The sequence below is a fragment of the Podarcis gaigeae genome, assembly GCF_964106915.1.
Source record: "Podarcis gaigeae genome assembly, chromosome: 14".
Taxonomy (NCBI): Eukaryota; Metazoa; Chordata; class Lepidosauria; order Squamata; family Lacertidae; genus Podarcis; species Podarcis gaigeae.
Window position 1 is genome coordinate 15,782,470 of NC_139690.1, and position 18,191 is coordinate 15,800,660.

General features: G+C 46.3%; 1 long non-coding RNA gene across 1 annotated transcript in view; it reads right to left on the reverse strand.

The window, feature by feature from the left end:
• Positions 1-18,191, reverse strand: part of LOC310831819 — a 186,051-nt gene that overhangs the window by 134,954 nt on the left and 32,906 nt on the right. The gene's annotated exons all lie outside the window — the stretch shown is intronic.

Genomic DNA, 18,191 nt, shown 5'->3' on the forward strand with positions numbered 1-18,191 from the left:
ACCTCCGATGCATCTTGGTTAAAGGGTGGGTGGGTGAGAGAATCTACTTTTAACAAAATTAAAGGTGAATTGGCTCCAGGAGATAGAGAAGAAGGAAGTGTTGAAATGAAGAAAGGGGGACACTCTTCTTTCCTCGTTTCTAGGAACAACATGCAAGAGTGCATTTTAATAAGCTGTTCCCCGAGCCAAGAAAGTGGCGTGAACAATAAGGCAGATGAAATCAAACGAAGGCAAAATAAAACTCCATCTCAAAGCCCAAACGGGTGACGAGAGTTGGAAGCAAGAAGAACTGGCGTCATTTTTCCCCCTTGGCACAAAACCCAGTCCAGATTGCATGTGTTTGTCATGAATGTTCTTGGGAAGATCAGAGATTTCTCAGTCTCTCTTCATAACTCTGGAATCAAAGCTGCTCTTCAAAGCACAGCGCCACCACTAATAATTATGATAATGTACACTTTTACATTGGAGGTCTCAATTGTTTCATATAGACTACAGTAGCAAGCTTTATAATAGCATAATGTTTCCAAATGCTTAGTGTTTATTTTGCCTGTATTCTCCAACATGCTCTGGGCATAATAATAATAATAATATTTAATAATAATAATAATAATAATAATAATAATAATAATAATAATAATAATAATTTTTATTTATACCCCACCCTCCCCAGCCAAGGCCAGGCTCAGGGTGGCTTAATGCATTAGTAGTTGATTTATTCTGCTTTGTTAAGCTGTTCTGCAACACACTGGTGCAGTATAGTGGTTAGAATTTTGGGTTAGGACCTGAGAAACCAAGGTTCAAATTCCCGCTCAGGCATGAAGCCCACAACCTTGGGCCAGTCACTATCTCTCAGGCTAACCTACCAACCACAAGGGGCTGTTGTGAGAATAAAATGGGGAGCGAACCATGCATGCCCTTTTGAACACCTGGGAGGAAAAGTGGGATATAAATATAATAATAAACAACAACAACAACAACAATACTTTTAACAAATGTTTTCCCAATGCTCCCACAGTACTGCTGTCTAGGAGGGCTGTAGCACAATAAAAGCGGGACGGTAAAAAAAATCCCTGAACATTTGTGGCATGAAAAGTTCTGCAATTTCATCAAGAAGCTGCAGAATAATACACACTGATTGGAAAACAAAGGGTGTGACTGGCTTGAAAACATTGCAGGTTCAAATAATATTGAAAGCAGGACCACGTACCTCGATACCATTACAAGCACAAATAATCAAGAATGCACAGTGCGCAAGGTGGCACCCTTAATTTTTCAGCTCAAGATTTGAGTCAGGGACCCCCTGGATCACAATGGCTCACAGTTCTAGCTACCATGCTCACTATTCTCCTTGCCACCATCTTAGTCCCACTTTTCTATTTATCATGTCCAAAGCACAGCCACACGGGGCCATATCCCATGATACACGTGTGCCTGCTTTGTTGCTAGGATGGAAACTCTGTGAGGGAGATGGGAATGATGGGAATAAACTCTTCTTCCCCAAGGGAAAATCTCTCGTAAACATCCTGATGTAATAATAGCCTCTGGGGAACACCTGTACTCTAGTCATCAAAATAGATTGGGAAACTTGTGGTTGTTAGAAGTCGCAAATCGTATCACCTGCACAGAAAACATTGCCACACAGGAATTTCCAAGCACGTCATGTAAATTATTACACAAGCCTTTCCTTTATGGGACAACCGCATTTGCTAGGGCTCTGCACCACCTTTGGACGACATCCAAGACAAACTGGGTTGAGATGGGTTGAGATAGCCACGAATGGCTTTGGGTCAGATGGCTCTGAGCAATTCAGGGCTGTCAGGCAAGGAGAGGCAGGCAAGACCAACCTGGCTGCCAACTGTATCTTCCATGGAGAAGATAAAAGGCAATGCCGCCTGACTCGCCTACACGTCTGCTATCCCATTCCTGAAACAGCACTCACTATGATCAGTGAGTGGATTTCCCAGTAGTGATGTATGGAAGTGAGAGCTGGACCATAAAGAAGGCTGATCACCAAAAAATTGATGCTTTTGAATTATGGTGCTGGAGGAGACTCTTGAGAGTCCCATGGACTGCAAGATCAAACCTCTCCATTCTGAAGGAAATCAGCCCTGAGTGCTCAGTGGAAGGACAGATCCTGAAGCTGAGGCTCCAATACTTTGGCCACCTCCTGAGAAGAGAAGACTCCCTGGAAAAGACCCTGATGTTGGGAAAGATGGGGGGCACAAGGAGAAGGGGACGACAGAGGACGAGATGGTTGGACAGTGTTCTCGAAGCTACGAACATGAGTTTGACCAAACTGCGGGAGGCAGTGGAAGACAGGAGTGCCAGGCATGCTCTGGTCCATGGGGTCACGAAGAGTCGGACACGACTAAACGACTAAACAACAAAACAACAAATGATCAGTGCCTCCATCATGCAACAGCTGTTCAGCAGATGCACCGATCCTGCACAATGCAGGTTGCTCCTTCACAAGCTGGAAGGAGCACGCTGTATAATTGACCTCTGTAACTGTCATGCGCTAGGAAGCCGCAATCAGGCCTGTGTGAATTTGTGATTCTACAGAAGCATGGGGTGGGCTGGTGGTTGGTGAATAAGCGCTACATGTGGTATTGGGCATAGAATTCAGATTCTCGAGAATCCTTTCCTTTCCTAGCCCCTAGGACAGCAAAGATACACAGTACTTGAGAATGCAATTTGAAAGCATTGCCTGCTGAAATCTTGGAAGCCAGAGGGGTTGCTGAATAAAATTAAAAGTGATTAGGGTTGACCTTCAGTGCCCTGCACAGCTCATTGCTTCTTCAGAGGCCGCAATGCTTCTAACTACCAGTTGCTGAGAATTACAAGAGTGGACAGGGCACTTGTGTTTGTGTGATTCTCATGGGGTTCTGGTTGACCACTTTTTAAAATCCATCCTGGGACTTTAGGGTGAAGGGTGGGTAATTATCATCATTAACAAAAGTGATGCTAAATGCATAATTAGAAAGCACAAATTGGCACGCTCAAGATGTGAATAAGTATCTATACCAGGGGTCAGCAAACTTTTTCAGCAGGGGGCCAGTCCACTGTTCCTCAGACCTTGTGGGGGGGCCAGACTATTCAGTGGCACCTCAGGTTACATACGCTTCAGGTTACACACTGCGCTAACCCAGAAATAGTGCTTCAGGTTAAGAACTTTGCTTCAGGTTGAGAACAGAAATCGTGCTCCGGCACCACGGCAGCAGGAGGAGGCCCCATTAGCTAAAGTGGTGCTTCAGGTTAAGAACAATTTCAGGTTAAGTACGGACCTCCGGAACGAATTAAGTACTTAACCTGAGGTACCACTGTATATTTTTGGGGGGGGGGGAGAGAACGAATTCCCGCAAATAACCCAGAGATGCATTTTAAATAAAAGGGCACATTCTACTCATGTAAAAACACGCTGATTCCCAGACCATCCGTGAGCCGGATTGAGGTGGTGATTGGGCCAGATCCTGCCCCCCCATGTCTTATTTTGCCTACCCATGGCCTATACAGCTCCGACCACCGCTTTAGAGGGCTGCCTGCTGCCTGCCCTCATTTTAGGCATTAAAATTTGGCTTTCCAGTATTAATGATAAAAGGCCCCCTCCTCTTTATAGCAGTCTCCCCCACCGACCCCCTAAAATCTGTCACCATCCTGCCTCCTCTTGAACAGAACCAGTGCTTATGGAGGTAGTACGATTATCCAAGAGAAGATGACGGCAGGTAACTCTTCTGATGGAGTTACCAATTTAGCACAATGGGAATTTGCCACACTTTGCATTCACATTTAGCTGAAGACCCCTCCACCCCCACCCCCACCTTGCCTCTTTGTTTGGCTCGTATGGCAGAGAGACTCTGCCAGCATCTCACAGTAATGACAGGGTGTTAGTTTTGCCTCACTGCAAAAGATAAGTGTCCCCCACACATATTGTGGTGGGAATGATCAGAACTTGGCAAATACCAAGAGCTTTTGATGAATCAAATGGATTTAATTAGATTTTGGGAGATGTGTGTGCATGTGGGAAGGTTGCAGGAGATGGAATTCTTTTGTAGGGGCTCCCTTTAATTTCATCAGATGTGGCCAATTTTCTTCTATTCCTAAAAAAGTCGAGGTCGTCTCAAGATGATGATTCACATGACTATTTTAGCAGGGACAGAAGAAGCTGGTTCCTCAGGCAGAAATGCAAGTTTTCTTCGTTCAAGTTCATTTGATAGCTCCATTGGACCTGAGCATCTCAGCTTTGTGGTGGTTCTGGTCATACTTGGATGGTCATTTTTGGTAAGCAGTGCTTGAGGAATGTTATTTGGCCCTATGGAGCCTTCAATGTGGGGTTCCTCAGGTTCAATTTTATCCCTTATGCTGTTTAACATCTACATGAAACCACTGAGTGGGGTCATCTGGAGTTTCGGAGTATGTTGTCTTCAATATGCTGATGACACACCGCTCTACTTCTCCCTTACATCTGCAGGTGTGGCAATGGATGTGCTGGACCGTTGCCTTGCATCTATAATGGACTGGATGAGAGCCAACAAACTGAAGCTCAATCCAGAAAAGGTGGAGGCACTCTTAGTAGGGGGTTCCCTAGACCGGATGGAAGGGAGGTTGCCTGCTTTTGATGGGGTTACACTCCTTCTGAAGGAGCAGGTTTGTAGCTTACAGGCTCAGGTGGCCTTGGTGGCTTAGTTGCACCCCTATCTGGACAGGGATAGCCTAACTTCTGTCATCTAAGCCTTGGTAACCTCTAGGTTAGATTACTGCAACACATTATATGTGGAGCTGTCTCTGAAGATGGTTTGGAAACTTCAGCTGGTGCAGAATTCAGTGGCCAGGTTTCTCACTGCGTCAAGATAGTTTGAGCATGTAACACCAATCTTGGCTCAACTACATGGACTGCTAATTAATTTCTGGGCCCAATTCAAAGTGCTAGTATTGACCTGTAAAGCTTTAAACGGCTCAGGACTGTAATACCTCAAGGACTGCCTGTGCCCATATGAACTGACCCAGACTCTGTGATCATCAACTGAGGCCCCCTCCATGGGAGGTCTGGTGGGTGGCAAACAATAATGGACTTTTTTCTGCAGTGGCTCCTAGTTTGTGGAACATTCTCCCTAGGGAGACTCACCTGGCGCCTTCATTAAGGTAAAGGGACCCCTGACCATTAGGTCTAGTCGTGGCCGACTCTGGGGTTGCGGTGCTCATCTCGCTTTATTGGCTGAGGAAGCTGGTGTACAGCTTCCAGGTCATGTGGCCAGCATGACTAAGCCGCTTCTGGCGAACCAGAGCAGTGCACGGAAATGCTGTTTACCTTCCCGCCAGAGCAGTACCTATTTATCTACTTGCACTTTGACATGCTTTCGAACTGCTAGGTGGGCAGGAGCTGGGACCAAGCAATGGAAGCTCACCCCGTTGCGGGGATTCGAACCGCCGACCTTCTAATCAACAAGTCCTAGGCTCTGTGGTTTAACCCACAGCGCCACCCAGACAAAAACATTCCTCTTCAACCAGGCCTTTGGCTGATTAAGCAATCCATGGCCTTTTAAATGTGTTGGGGTGGTTTTTGTTTTGTTTTGTTTTGTTACCCTGTTATATGCTTTGTGTTTTCATGTTGTAAATGGCCCTGTGATCTTCAGACGAAAGGCAGTCTATAAATTTAATAAATAAGAAAAATAATAAACAACAAGAATAAATGAAGCATCCTGCAAGGGGGTTTCGAGCAAGCACAAATAAGAACAAGAAGCACAGGCACCCCATTATTGTGAAGGCACTCAAAATTTCCAGAATGATGGCAGCTCTTTGGAAACGTGAAAGATGGACTTATTGCACTCGCAGAGAAGAGCCAGCATCTTAACCTGATACTGTACTGGGGAATGTAGGAAGTCAGAACACTGGGCAATTAGTTCTGTATGGTCTCTACTGGAAGAGGCTTTCCAGGATTTCAGGCGGGGGGCAATTCCAGCCCTATAGTTGCCAGGGATTGCGTCTGGAGTCCTGCATATATAGCATGGGATCTGCCCACTGAGCCTTCGCCACTGCTAATTCTATTTTTTTTTAATTTTTCACCTTATTCTCCTGCCTGCGCTCTCAGCTCAGGAAGCTTTTCAAAGGCACAGATGTCTCTTAGCTGTCCAGAAGGGATTAGCCGCTTAAGTTCCCCAATATACTCTAATAGGATCTTCCATCCCACAAACTGTCTGTCCATATGTACGAAAGCCTTAAGGTCTTAACAAAAACCGTGGGTTGTGTGTGTGGTGTTTTTTTTGTTAAGTTGAAATGTGGCGTTTTGATCAGAATGTTCTGCCCATCAGGGAAGGGGAAAAACAAACTCAACACACCAGTGATATCCACTCATCAGCTATTCCTTGGGGTGACTTGCAGGGCATTTTTGAGAGCTGTTGTGGTCATTCCTCTTCAGAAATGAAGGCTGGGGGAATGGGGGAAGAGAAATGTATAAAAGCAATCTGCTAGATGTTCCTACGAATATCTGGATGTACGAGTCTGTTGAAAACCAACATTATCCCCATCACAGATCCTTCCTTTCCTGTTCTGACACAAGTGCTTGAGCTGAAAGCCAGCTGCCAGGAGGCATTTCAATGTGCTCTCATCATGCACTTTGCAAAACATCCCTTTGGTAGAACACAGATACGGTGACATGTAGCAAATGCTACAAAAATTACTTCCAAAAAGCCAAACCGGATTGCTAAGAGCTCAATGACACAGGGAGCTATGGAGGGATCCGCAGAGCCTAATTTAAATGAAGCATGTCTTTATATTCATTTTATTTGGGGGGGGGGGCGGGAAGGGGCATGGATAAATCCACATATCTCACTGTTCCAGATATCTGTCACCGTGCAGGACCTAAAACAAGTTATTGGCTCTTCTCATCAGGATTAAGAAATGTAACCTATGAAGGACATGCCCTACTTCAGTGGGAGATATTCTGGGCGGGAATCGGGAGGGACGGTTTTCAGTTGTTAGAGGTTAAGGCAGTCATTCTGTGTGCCATGAGAAACAGATTTGATTTTTAAACAGTCAAGTCTGAGAGCCCAAAGCAGCTGCCTGCTGTATCTCTGTATGAGTCACTGCTCTGGGCTTTCATCCTTTCAAACAGCCCTTGCTGGGGGCAGGTAATTCTCCTTTGTATCAGGTGTGCTTGGATCATCCAATCATTCCAGAAGAAAAGGTGAAGCTGAATTATCGGGCTTCAGAGCGCTGGCCAGCTGGGCTCTTCCCTGTGTGGGTGGGCAGGCGGCTCAGAGTGGACCCTCTTTGCTGCGGTGGCGATGAGGACTGGGCTGATGCCCACCCAGTGCACACACCCATGTGCTCTCCCCGGCAAGCAGCAACTGATGCCACACCACTGCCTCGAATGTTGCCTTTAGAGATTACCTCCTGTTCAGCCTACATGCCACCCAGCTGCATCATATCAGCTATGAACAAAAGTCGAGGCAGAACTGCCTAGTTAGGTGCTGCTACGTGCCTACGGTTGCATATCTAGATGGATTAAAAGGCACAGCCAAATTAACTTGCAGCGCTGAACTAAGCAGCTACGCGAAGCTGAATATTGTCAGCTAGGAAGGCCGTGTCCTACTTTACAGAGGATATGAAGATCTGCTTGGTCCAAGTCCTGTTTGCTTATTTCAGAGTCTTAATACCACACCTTTCCTTCTGATGGGAGGTAAAGGATGGAATTCAAAGTAGCGCTAAGGAGATTGCTCCATCAAATGATCTCTCCTCTCCTCCCCCTGCAAGCTGTTCTGGTGGTTCTTCCCATTCCTCCCTTCCAGCTATTTTTTTGGGGTGCTGGGAACAGGGGCAGGAAAGCCCCATTGTGCTAAGCCAGACTCACGCTGGCTCCACTAGTGTAGCTATTTCATTGAATCTGGCCTAAAGAACCATAAAAAATGAGTGTGATGGCCTTGTCGTTGTCCATCATTGGTTACAGTAGCACCTTTGGAATAAAGGAACCTGCAAATCAGACCATTAGTCCATCTTCAGCATTGTCTACATTGACTGCCAGCAGCTCTCCAAAGTTGTAGGCGGGGTTCACTCCCAGTCCTACCTGAAGATGCTGGGAACTGAACCTTGGAACTTCTGGGTGTGAATAGGTGCTTGACTCCCACCGAGCTGTCGGCCTTCCACTGAGGCAGCACACAGGTCGCTTGGCCACAGTCTTCTCTACTATGGTGAAGTGTCTTTCTATTAAAACTATCACTATTTCAGAAGTTGCTCCTATGCACATTGGTTTGCATAGCATACACAATTTCAATGCAAATCTGTGTCCTCTTCTGCCCTCTCTTTTTGCAGTTTGTACGTGGCCACCACTGGAGGAACACAGGTGGCGCTGTGGTGTAAACCACAGAGCCTAGGTCTTGCAGATCAGAAGGTCGGCGGTTTGAATCCCCGCGATGGGGTGAGCTCCCATTGTTCAGTCCCTGCTCCTGCCAACCTAGCAGTTCGAAAGCACATCAAAGTGCAAGTAGATAAATAGGTACCGCTCTGGCGGGAAAGTAAACGGCATTTCTGTGCGCTGCTCTGGTTCACCAGAAGCGGCTTAGTCATGCTGGCCACATGACCTGGAAGCTGTCTGTGGACAAACGCCGGCTCCCTCAGCCTACAGAGCGAGATGAGCACACAACCCCAGAGTCGTCCGCGACTGGACCTAACGGTCAGGGGTACCTTTACCTTTACTTTAAGTGACCACCATATTCTTACCTCCAGTGATAGAAGCTCCATTCATATTTGGGTCATTACAGCCAGCCAGCCAGCCAGCCAGCCAGTTCAGTTTCCAGAGAGGCTTTTGCCTGCTAATAAAATATCCATTTACATAAGCATATGTTTTATTTGTGTGCACTGCCTCTGTTGTGATTTAAATGTACAGATACGGTTTTATGTGACATTGGGATTTTGAATTGATGTAAGCTGCCCCAGTCCTGCATAGGCACTGGGAGGATAGAAATTTCTAAACAAACAAACACACTAGTAAATTAATAAATACATCCTGAGCAAGGAATGTGATAGCAATAAATTATCCTCAAATGCAGGAAATACAGTGTGTCATAATTTCGATGCAAAATTCAGAAGGATTTGCAAATGGTATATCATCCTGACTTTCCTACAGCCAAAGGTACTATGACCATTAAATAGGACCTAGCAGAAGTATACAGGCAAAATTACATCAAAATAACTAGTCTTTACATTGTGCCTTGGATATACGTGCATCTACAACAGTGACCAGAGGAGGAATGACTGCTGTGAGGAGCAGAGAGAAAGAAATACTATGGTGCATTTGAAGCAGCAAAAGCAAACACCTTTTTGCTTTTACTATGTATTTCATGTTCTCGTTTTGTATTTTTACGTTGTGAACTGCCCTGTGATCTTCAGATAATGGGCAGTATACGAATAATAATAATAATAATAGACCAATGGTCTGGCCCAGGATACAGCTACATCCTAGGTTCTGTCCATGCTGAGGCAGAAAATTATGTTGCGCCGTCCAGCTATCCTGCCTGATACTTAATAGTATAACACACAGACACAGTTCTATTTTGAGCCTTCTCCCTATTCGCCCACCACCTCCTTTCTCTTAAGAGCACCATTGCATTACTTCCCAGCAGGACAGAGACAGGTTCACTGAGCTCAGGCACAAAAGCGACAGTTTCCTAATGGATCTGCTCACTACCTCCTTCTGGTGCTGGCTGGCAGCTTTAAATACAGGATTAATATTAAAACTCCCAGATAAATGCAAAAGCTCAGGCAGGGGACAGCTTAGCACTCTGCCACCCAGTGGCCGCTGCTTGAACGGCAGGCTCGTTCCAAAAGCAGCGCTGCACACTCTGGGGCCTTCTTGCGTACCCCGTGCTAAATAAATCAAATGCAAGCTCTGCAGCAAGAAAAGCTGAATTTTGCAACCTCAATGAATCACACAAAATCATGACATTTGCAGGGGTATGCAAAATAAGAACACTATATTTTGTCATTCTTGGGGAGGCCCAAGAAGTTAGGCCAGCTCTAGATTTGAGGTAGGGGGACGGGTGAGGGGAGGCTCCCTTTTACATTGGAGAGCCCCCTCCCCGGCTTACTTGCTGGTGGAAGCAAGCAACAGCAGTGCTGCAATCTATGTATCTGTCCACTATTTTAATTATCCAAAGATACCTGACATAGCACCAGCCTGGTGCATTGCATTGCAGGGAATTTAAAAGTGTGTACGTGGGGGGGGGGTACCCTTTTAACTTCCATGTGTGGCCTGCTGGGGCTCTAGTAACTTCCCAAAGATTCTAGCTGCCGATACCAAGCCTGCCGTGACATCTCTTTCTGTCCCCTACGACCCACGTTTTGCTGGAAAACTTTGTTTGGCAATCCGTTTGCCTCTTGGGTATCACAAGACCTAGGCCCTGCAACTTTCAAGCTTGTCTTACAACCACACAGGTTATAAAGGCTGCCTTTTAAAGATGTTGGCAACCACTGCCACTTTTCTTTTCAGTTTTCCTATGAAAGCATGGCGACGCTGCCTACGTGTTCAGGTTTGGGCCTAACAACAGGGCCGCCCGTGCCTTTGTAAGTTCAAAAGCTGACAACGACTCCAGGTGCTTTGGGGGCTGCCCTTGAGAACTGCAGATGAGTCAATGTGGTGATTCACCTCCTGATAAAGGTAAAGGGACCCCTGACTGTTAGATCCAGTTGCGGACGACTCTGGGGTTGTGGCGCTCATCTTGCTTTATCGGCCAAGGGAGCCGGCGTACAGCTTCCAAGTAATGTGGCCAGCATGACTAAGCCGCTTCTGGCGAACCAGAGCAGCACACGGAAATGCTGTTTACCTTCCTGCCAGAGTGGTACCTATTTATCTACTTGCACTCTGACGTGCTTTCGAACTGCTAGGTTGGCAGGAGCAGGGACTGAGCAACAGGAGCTCACCCTGTCATAGGGACTTGAACCGCCGACCTTCTGATCGGCAAGTCCAAGAGGCTCAGTGATTTAGACCACAGCGCCACCCGCATCCTTAAAACACCTTCTGATAGGGCTACTCAGAAGACATTGCTGCTGCTTCCAGGCTCAGGTTCAAGGTGTCCTTTAACATTAGCTGATGATAATCTGCTGAAGCATCTGTCCAGCAGCTGCAGCAGCTGGTTCTACTGGCTTGGGTCCAGCATTGTCTACGGACCATTTCGCAGGAGACATTATTGCTCCTACGTGGAGATGATCTCGAGGCAGAGACGGTGTATGATATATACTGTGTAAAGTACACTGTGAAAGTTTGGATGTTGGGAAGGTGCTATAACCCCCAAGAGCATTAAACTAGTTCCAAGCAGCCCAAGGAACATTTGCAGTGCTCCAATTTCACACTAAGGACTCATTACCTTCAACAGCAATTCTGCAAAGCGGAAACGTTAATAGGAAAGCCGCTCCATGCTGCAGTAAAGAGGCAGCCGGCAGAGTCCTTGGGGAAATTGTCTAGGCCAGAAAGTCTCCTATCACCGCCTGATTGCCATTTAGAACAGGAACACTTCCATAGGCTCAAGGACCATTCAGTTCTCCAGACAACTATTTGGGAGGCAAGAGATTGTTGCTTTTCTCTCGCACAAATGGACCACCTCTCAGATGAGCAGGCTCAGTGCTAAGTTGGGTGCCGTTTTAGCAGTATAGAGATTTACAATCCTGGAGCTCAAGCACAGAGAAAGAGCCGAGATGTTACATACAAAATCGAAGCAGGAAAGGAAGAGTACCATCGTGGGAGAATTTCCAATTGCTTGACTCCCTGTTTTTGAAGACTTACAACAGGGTTGGGGAACCTGTGGCCCTCCATATGTTGTTGGCCTATGACTCTCACCTTCCCCCATTGTTGGGCTTATTGACTGGGGCTGATCGGAGTAGGAGTCTGACAATATCTGGAGCACCAGAGGCTCCCCATCCCATCCCTGTCTTATTAAGGTGTTGTAAGAAAGAGACTGAGAATAGCATCACAGACTAAGCTGCTGCCCAAAGGGACAGTGGTCCTCCAAGGAAACATCTGTTCAGACTAACTTGATTTGTTGCAGAAATGGCTGCAATGGCTTGATTCTAGAAGATCTGGAACCAAGGTGAAACTCTTTGAACGGCCTTGAAGGGAGATGTAATGTTGCTAACTTCATAGGATTAGAACACTGTTGGGTTTCTGGTATACTATTAAATTTGCTGTCACTGTGGAATCATTCTTGCAGTTCTTGATTTTCTGGTGCACTGTTGTTTTCATTTTTTGCATGTTTGACTCCAACTTATTCTCCGAGGAAACTGAAGATGGCTCAGTGGTAGAGGACTTGTTTTGCATGACGAAAGTCTCAGGGTTCAAGCCCCAGTATATACAGGTAGGGCTAGGATAGAATGCTGCCTGAGACCTTGGAGAACAGCTGCCAGTCAGTCTAGACACTACTGAGTTGGATGAACCAAGGTCTGGTTAGGTATAAGTCAGCTTCCCAAGTTCTTATTAAATAATAGCACAGCATGAAAGAAAGGAACCGCATACTAGCCAATAAAAGACAAATTGACAAATCCAGGGGTCATTAAAACAAACATTACCTACGCCAGCATAAAAGTTATTTCATGAGCCTAATAATAATATATATATATATATATATATATATATATATATATATATATATATAAATTTATTACATATACCTGGCCCATCTGGCCAGGCCTCCCCTGATACCCTGGGTGGCTTCCAACAGGATATTAAAAACACAATAAAACATCACACATTAACAACTTCCCTAAACAGATATCCTCTAAAAGTCAGATAGTTGTTTATTTCCTTGACATCTGGTGGGAGGGTGTTACACAGGGCGGGTGCCACTACGGAGAAGGCCCTCTGCCTGGTTCCCTGCAACTGCACTTCTTGCAGGGAAGGGATCTGCCAGAAGGCCCTTGAAGCTGGACCTCAGTGTCTGGGCTGAATGATGGGGGTGGAGATGCTCCTTCAGGTATACTGGGCTGAGGCCATTTAAGGCTTTAAAGGTCAGCACCAACACTTTGAATTGTGCTTGGAAACGTACTGGGAGCCTTAGTACAAATGCATGTATCAAAGAGGTCAGGCATGGAATGCCCTGAGTGAGGAATTCACTCTTTAAAGTGCACTTACAAGTTAGGGAAAGGCATGTCCTTCAGTCCTACGTCTCTCAGCTGCCCAATGAGGCAGTTGGCGAAACAGCTTATGTATCTCCCCCAACCAAGCTGCAGGCAGGCAAGCAAAGACTCCACCTGTGTGTAGCCTTCTGCTCCTCCTGCTTCAGTCCTCTTCGGGTCATGGGAGACAGCAGAGAAGAAGAGGTGGGAGCAAGAGGAGAAGGAAGAGGTGTGAAACCCCTTGACTCTCAACCAGCCCGACTTTTCTCTCCCGCCTCCTCCACCTGTTCTTCACTCTCCAATCCTGCAACTTCTCCTGCCTCTGACTCTCATCTTCTGGCTGTTACAGGCGACCCCAGTTCACTGCTCCCATCTTCCAAGCCAGCCTCCGACCCCTGCTTTCTCATGTGCATAAGCCTGCCCATATTCAGCAATATCAAGTTACAGTATAGGAAAACTGGGGCTATTAACAGTAATCCTTCTAGTTGGTTAATTGGTTTGGCAACCCATTCATCAGTATCCAGCTATCACTCCTCAGGGTCCAGTGAGTCTCTGACATTGTGTCTTCCCTGGGGGCCTGAGAAGACACAATGGAGTCCACTTTGCTTGGTGGAGGGTTCCACAGGATGGGCACCTCAGCAGGAGAAAGCCCAGTTGATACTGGCTTTGTCTAAGGAGGGCCTCAGATAATGAGTGGAGTATGCTGAGAGGACCACATGGAAGACCGCAGTCTTTGAGCTACCGTGGTCCCAATCCATTACTCCAGAGGTTGACTGTAGCTGGCCCTTCCCTGTTTCAGAAGAGTGTTCTGCAAGTGCGGTGTTGACTTTTAGTTGTCCTTGGCTTTTAAATGGCCTCGCAGGAGTGATAACCTGATTTGAGAAGCAAGATGACTAGGCTAAAATGGAGCATCCTTATTAAGCAGAAATTAGCTGAATCAAATTGGCCGAACAAGCCCCATGTGCAAAGCAACTGTCGATGCCTCTCAGTCAGTAGCTGGCTCAGTAATGGGTTTTTAGAGTGAAAAGGAAGAGCTCCAGGTTATTAGGGACAGACTTGCACTTTCTTCGTTAATAATGAGAGAGAGAGAGAGAGAGAGAGAGAGAGAGAGAGAGAGAGAGCAGCCAAAGACTGCTTGACAATTCTCTTCTGGAGGAAAGGGGAAGCGCCTTCTAGTTGTTTCATTGCAATTTCGCTTCCAGCAGGATGTCATTTGGTGAACAGCCGAGACCTGGGATGTACTCTGGATTCTGAGCTGTCAGATGCATTAGAAGCCCTGAGATGTGCACTTTGCAAAAGGGTAAATGCTAGCGGGGAGCTGCAAAACCCCAGCCCAGTTCTAAAAGTCAAGGCAAGCCGGCCTTCTGCTGACAGTGCAGGTGGCAAAAAGGGCTATTTCTGAATCTGCAGGTTGCCAAGAGACCCTTCAACAGACAGAATGCTTGCAGACTTACATTAGATGGATGAGTCTGGGTTTCAGGGAGAGACAAAACTTTTTCATGGAAATACAGTGGGGCTGTGTGTATGCAGTGATTTGCACAGAATGCGGTGTGTGAAATGACATACAAAAACTCAGCTTGCTTTTTTGAAAATGGTAAAAGGAAAATCCATAAAACTCACTTCTTCTGGCTACAAAGAAATGGTGGGCATGGCTAACTGAAACTCCAGAAGGCAGGAAGCCAGCAGAAAAAGCTTTCCAGTGGGTGATGTAGCTCCTTGCTCCCAGTGGTGCAGTTAAGACAATTTTAGACTCTGCACTTAATGTTCTTACAAAGGGTGGTAATCCTCAGATGGTAATACAGTGGTAATACAGTGGTACTTCAGGTTACAGACGCTTCAGGTTACAGACTCTGCTAACCCAGAAATAGTACCTCAGGTTAAGAACTTTGCTTCAGGATGAGAACAGAAATCGTGCTCCGGCGGCGCAGCAGTAGCGGGAGGCCCCATTAGCTAAAGTGGTGCTTCAGGTTAAGAACAGTTTCAGGTTAAGAACGGACCCCCGGAACGAATTAAGTTCTTAACCCGAGGTACCACTGTATATGTTTCTTCACTTACTGGTACAACAAGCTGCTCCTGCTACATTTGGGGCCCTCCTGCCTATCTAGCTGAGTTCTGGACTTCTGCCTGGCCCTGGTGCATATATCTTAGTCTTCATTGCCAACTGAAATGAAGCCTTTATTAGTGCGCCGAGAGCTCATTTTATGGCATACCGTGAATCGTGGGGTTTGCACTGGCAAACGTTGCAGGGGGCCATTTGCCGATGTTTGGCACTGTTTTCAAGTGAATCGGACAATGTCAGGTTTTGGGCAAAACCGTGACCCTGTGGGTTAGGGCGCCAAGGGCTCATTTTTACAGGGAACTGCAACTAAATGACTCCAGGTTTTTCCTTGTTTCCCGGTGCCAAAAGAGCTATTCTGGACTTACCAGTTTGCAACCTTTTGGAACACAAATGGTTTGTAAGTGACTGTGCTCCTGGACAAGGGACCAAACAGCTAGTGTGAAAGTATGCAAGGTAAAGGTAAAGGTAAAGGTACCCCTGCCCGTACGGGCCAGTCTTGACAGACTCTGGGGTTGTGCGCCCATCTCACTCAAGAGGCCAGGGGCCAGCGCTGTCCGGAGACACTTCCGGGTCACGTGGCCAGTGTGACAAAGCTGCATCTGGCGAGCCAGAGCCGCACACGGAAACGCTGTTTACCTTCCTGCTGGTAAGCGGTCCCTATTTATCTACTTGCACCCGGAGGTGCTTTCGAACTGCTAGGTTGGCAGGCGCTGGGACCGAGCAGCGGGAGCGCACCCCGCCGCAGGGATTCGAACCGCCGACCTTTCGATCGGCAAGTCCTAGGCGCTGAGGCTTTAACCCACAGCGCCACCTGCGTCCCCCTGAAAGTATGCAAACAGAACAGTAAATCTCGTGAAAAGAAAAGTTCTTAAGATGCGGAACAGAGGAAGCAGAAATAAACCGAAGCTCAGCTGGTCAAGGCTGTTTTAGAGGCATCTAAAGAGGAACTAATAAGAATAAGGTGACATAATGAAGACAAAGTTCCTAGCTTACTACTTCCCAGTAAAATAACAGCTGTGGGTTATTGAAAAGGATGTCAATTTCAACGGCTTATTAAGATGAAGGAGAGCAAAAAAAAGGTGCAATGGGAGGCTTTGTGCAGGAAGGTCGAGGGGGATGCAAATGAAAGCAGCTGAAAGACTGATTCAGAGAGTATGAAGAGGGTAGCATTTTGGTGAATAAGTGAATCCTTTTAAGTAGGAAGGAACAGTGGTGCAGTCAATACAGGACTTTGGTCCAGGGTCTCAAATAAAAGAATGAGCAGGAGGCAGCAGGGACGGTTTAACTACATCTTGATATAAGTGATGGCATGGGCATTAATCACCTAAAGACCATTAAGTCCAGAGTCTAAAATTACTTTACTGCACCACTCAGCAAGAAGAAGAACATGAACACAGTCATTTAAGGTGAACTACAAAGTTAAAAGGGAAGCCTGCCTAAATAGTGCAAGGGGAAAAGTAAATCAGACAATTAAAACTCAGGCAATTAAATCTGCTAAAGCACAATCCTATGCACACTTTCCTGGAAGTAAACCTCATCTAACACAAGCTGGGACTGACTTCGGAGGGAACTTGCATAGCATTGCAGCAGACTTTCAGACAGCCTTAGCATGGAAAAATGATAAGTAATTCATATCAGAGTTGTTGCTGCCCCTGAGACACAGAGAACATGAGAAAGAACATAAATGAATAAAACCAAGAGAGACAAATGAGGTGATGATCAAGCTGGGTTTTAGTTGAGACTGGAATACACTGATTGGTGGAAGATTTGAAAGCTGCTTTTTTCTCAGTTCAAGTCCCAGAGAGGCTAGTTGCTGCCATATCCCAGTTCCCACTGTCTCCAAGATTGCAGGCAGCGCTTCCACACCTGCTCACAGGATTTTCCCAAGGAAAGCCCCTTACTTTTCCAGTACAGTGCTACCTCGGGTTACACTTCAGGTTACATATGCTTCAGGTTACAGACACTGCTAACCCAGAAATAGTGCTTCAGGTCAAGAACTTTGCTTCAGGATGAGAACAGAAATCGTGCTCCGGTGGCACGGCAGCAGCAGGAGGCCCCATTAACTAAAGTGGTGCTTCAGGTTAAGAACAGTTTCAGGCTAAGTACAGACCTCCGGAACGAATTAAGTACTTAACCCGAGGTACCACTGCACAGGTCAAAGGAGTAAATATCCTCCAGCTCAAGGGCAACACAGAAAGTCCCGTTGGCTTTACACTGCTATTTGACAAACCATGGAATCAGCGGTATGAGTGGGAGTCTCTGACAGACACAAATCATCGAGCTGACAGCGTGTCAGGCCTACTGTATTTTGAAATGAGCGCCTCAGTACCTAAGGCACCCTTGGCCATGTATGTACAAGGCAGGAAGCCCAATATGATGCAAAAGCAAAGAACCAGAAAACCCAGTTTTGAAACATGCAGTCAGAAAACATTAATGCCAAAGGAGAGCTGGAAAGGCAGAACATAGCAAGATCAGAATTCACATTCTCTTATGAGATGTTTCTCCCTGGCTTGTGAATGGGGAACAGCAGGGGGAGAAAAGGTTCATACAGTTGTATCTTCACTGTAATAGGTACAGGTGGGAGACTGGCAATGGTTCCTCATATGCAGATATGAAGTATCAATGCATATTTACCCACACCAAATGGCAGCAAGTATACTAATATACTACGGGAGAGAGATTCTTACTAACATGAGAACAAAATGGGTCTTCCAAATGTTTTTCAGGCACTGAGCTTGAAGGCAGATAATCATTTCTAAGGGAACTGCAAGTAGAATGGACAGAGGCATTGTTCCCCTTGGTGTAGTCATGCATTTCTTTTTCACCCACTGTGGTCTTTGGCTAAACAGGTTTTACAAATTATTAAACCACGACAACCTGCAAAACCTATTTTCTAGAGACGTTCTTGGGTTGAGTGCACACACCACAGGCAACAAAGTCCAACATTTTAACACTTCCAAAAACAGTAATCTGCTTCCAGGCAGATTATATAGATAGAGTGCTATTTGGAGAACTTCCAGCAGGCTTGGCCCACATG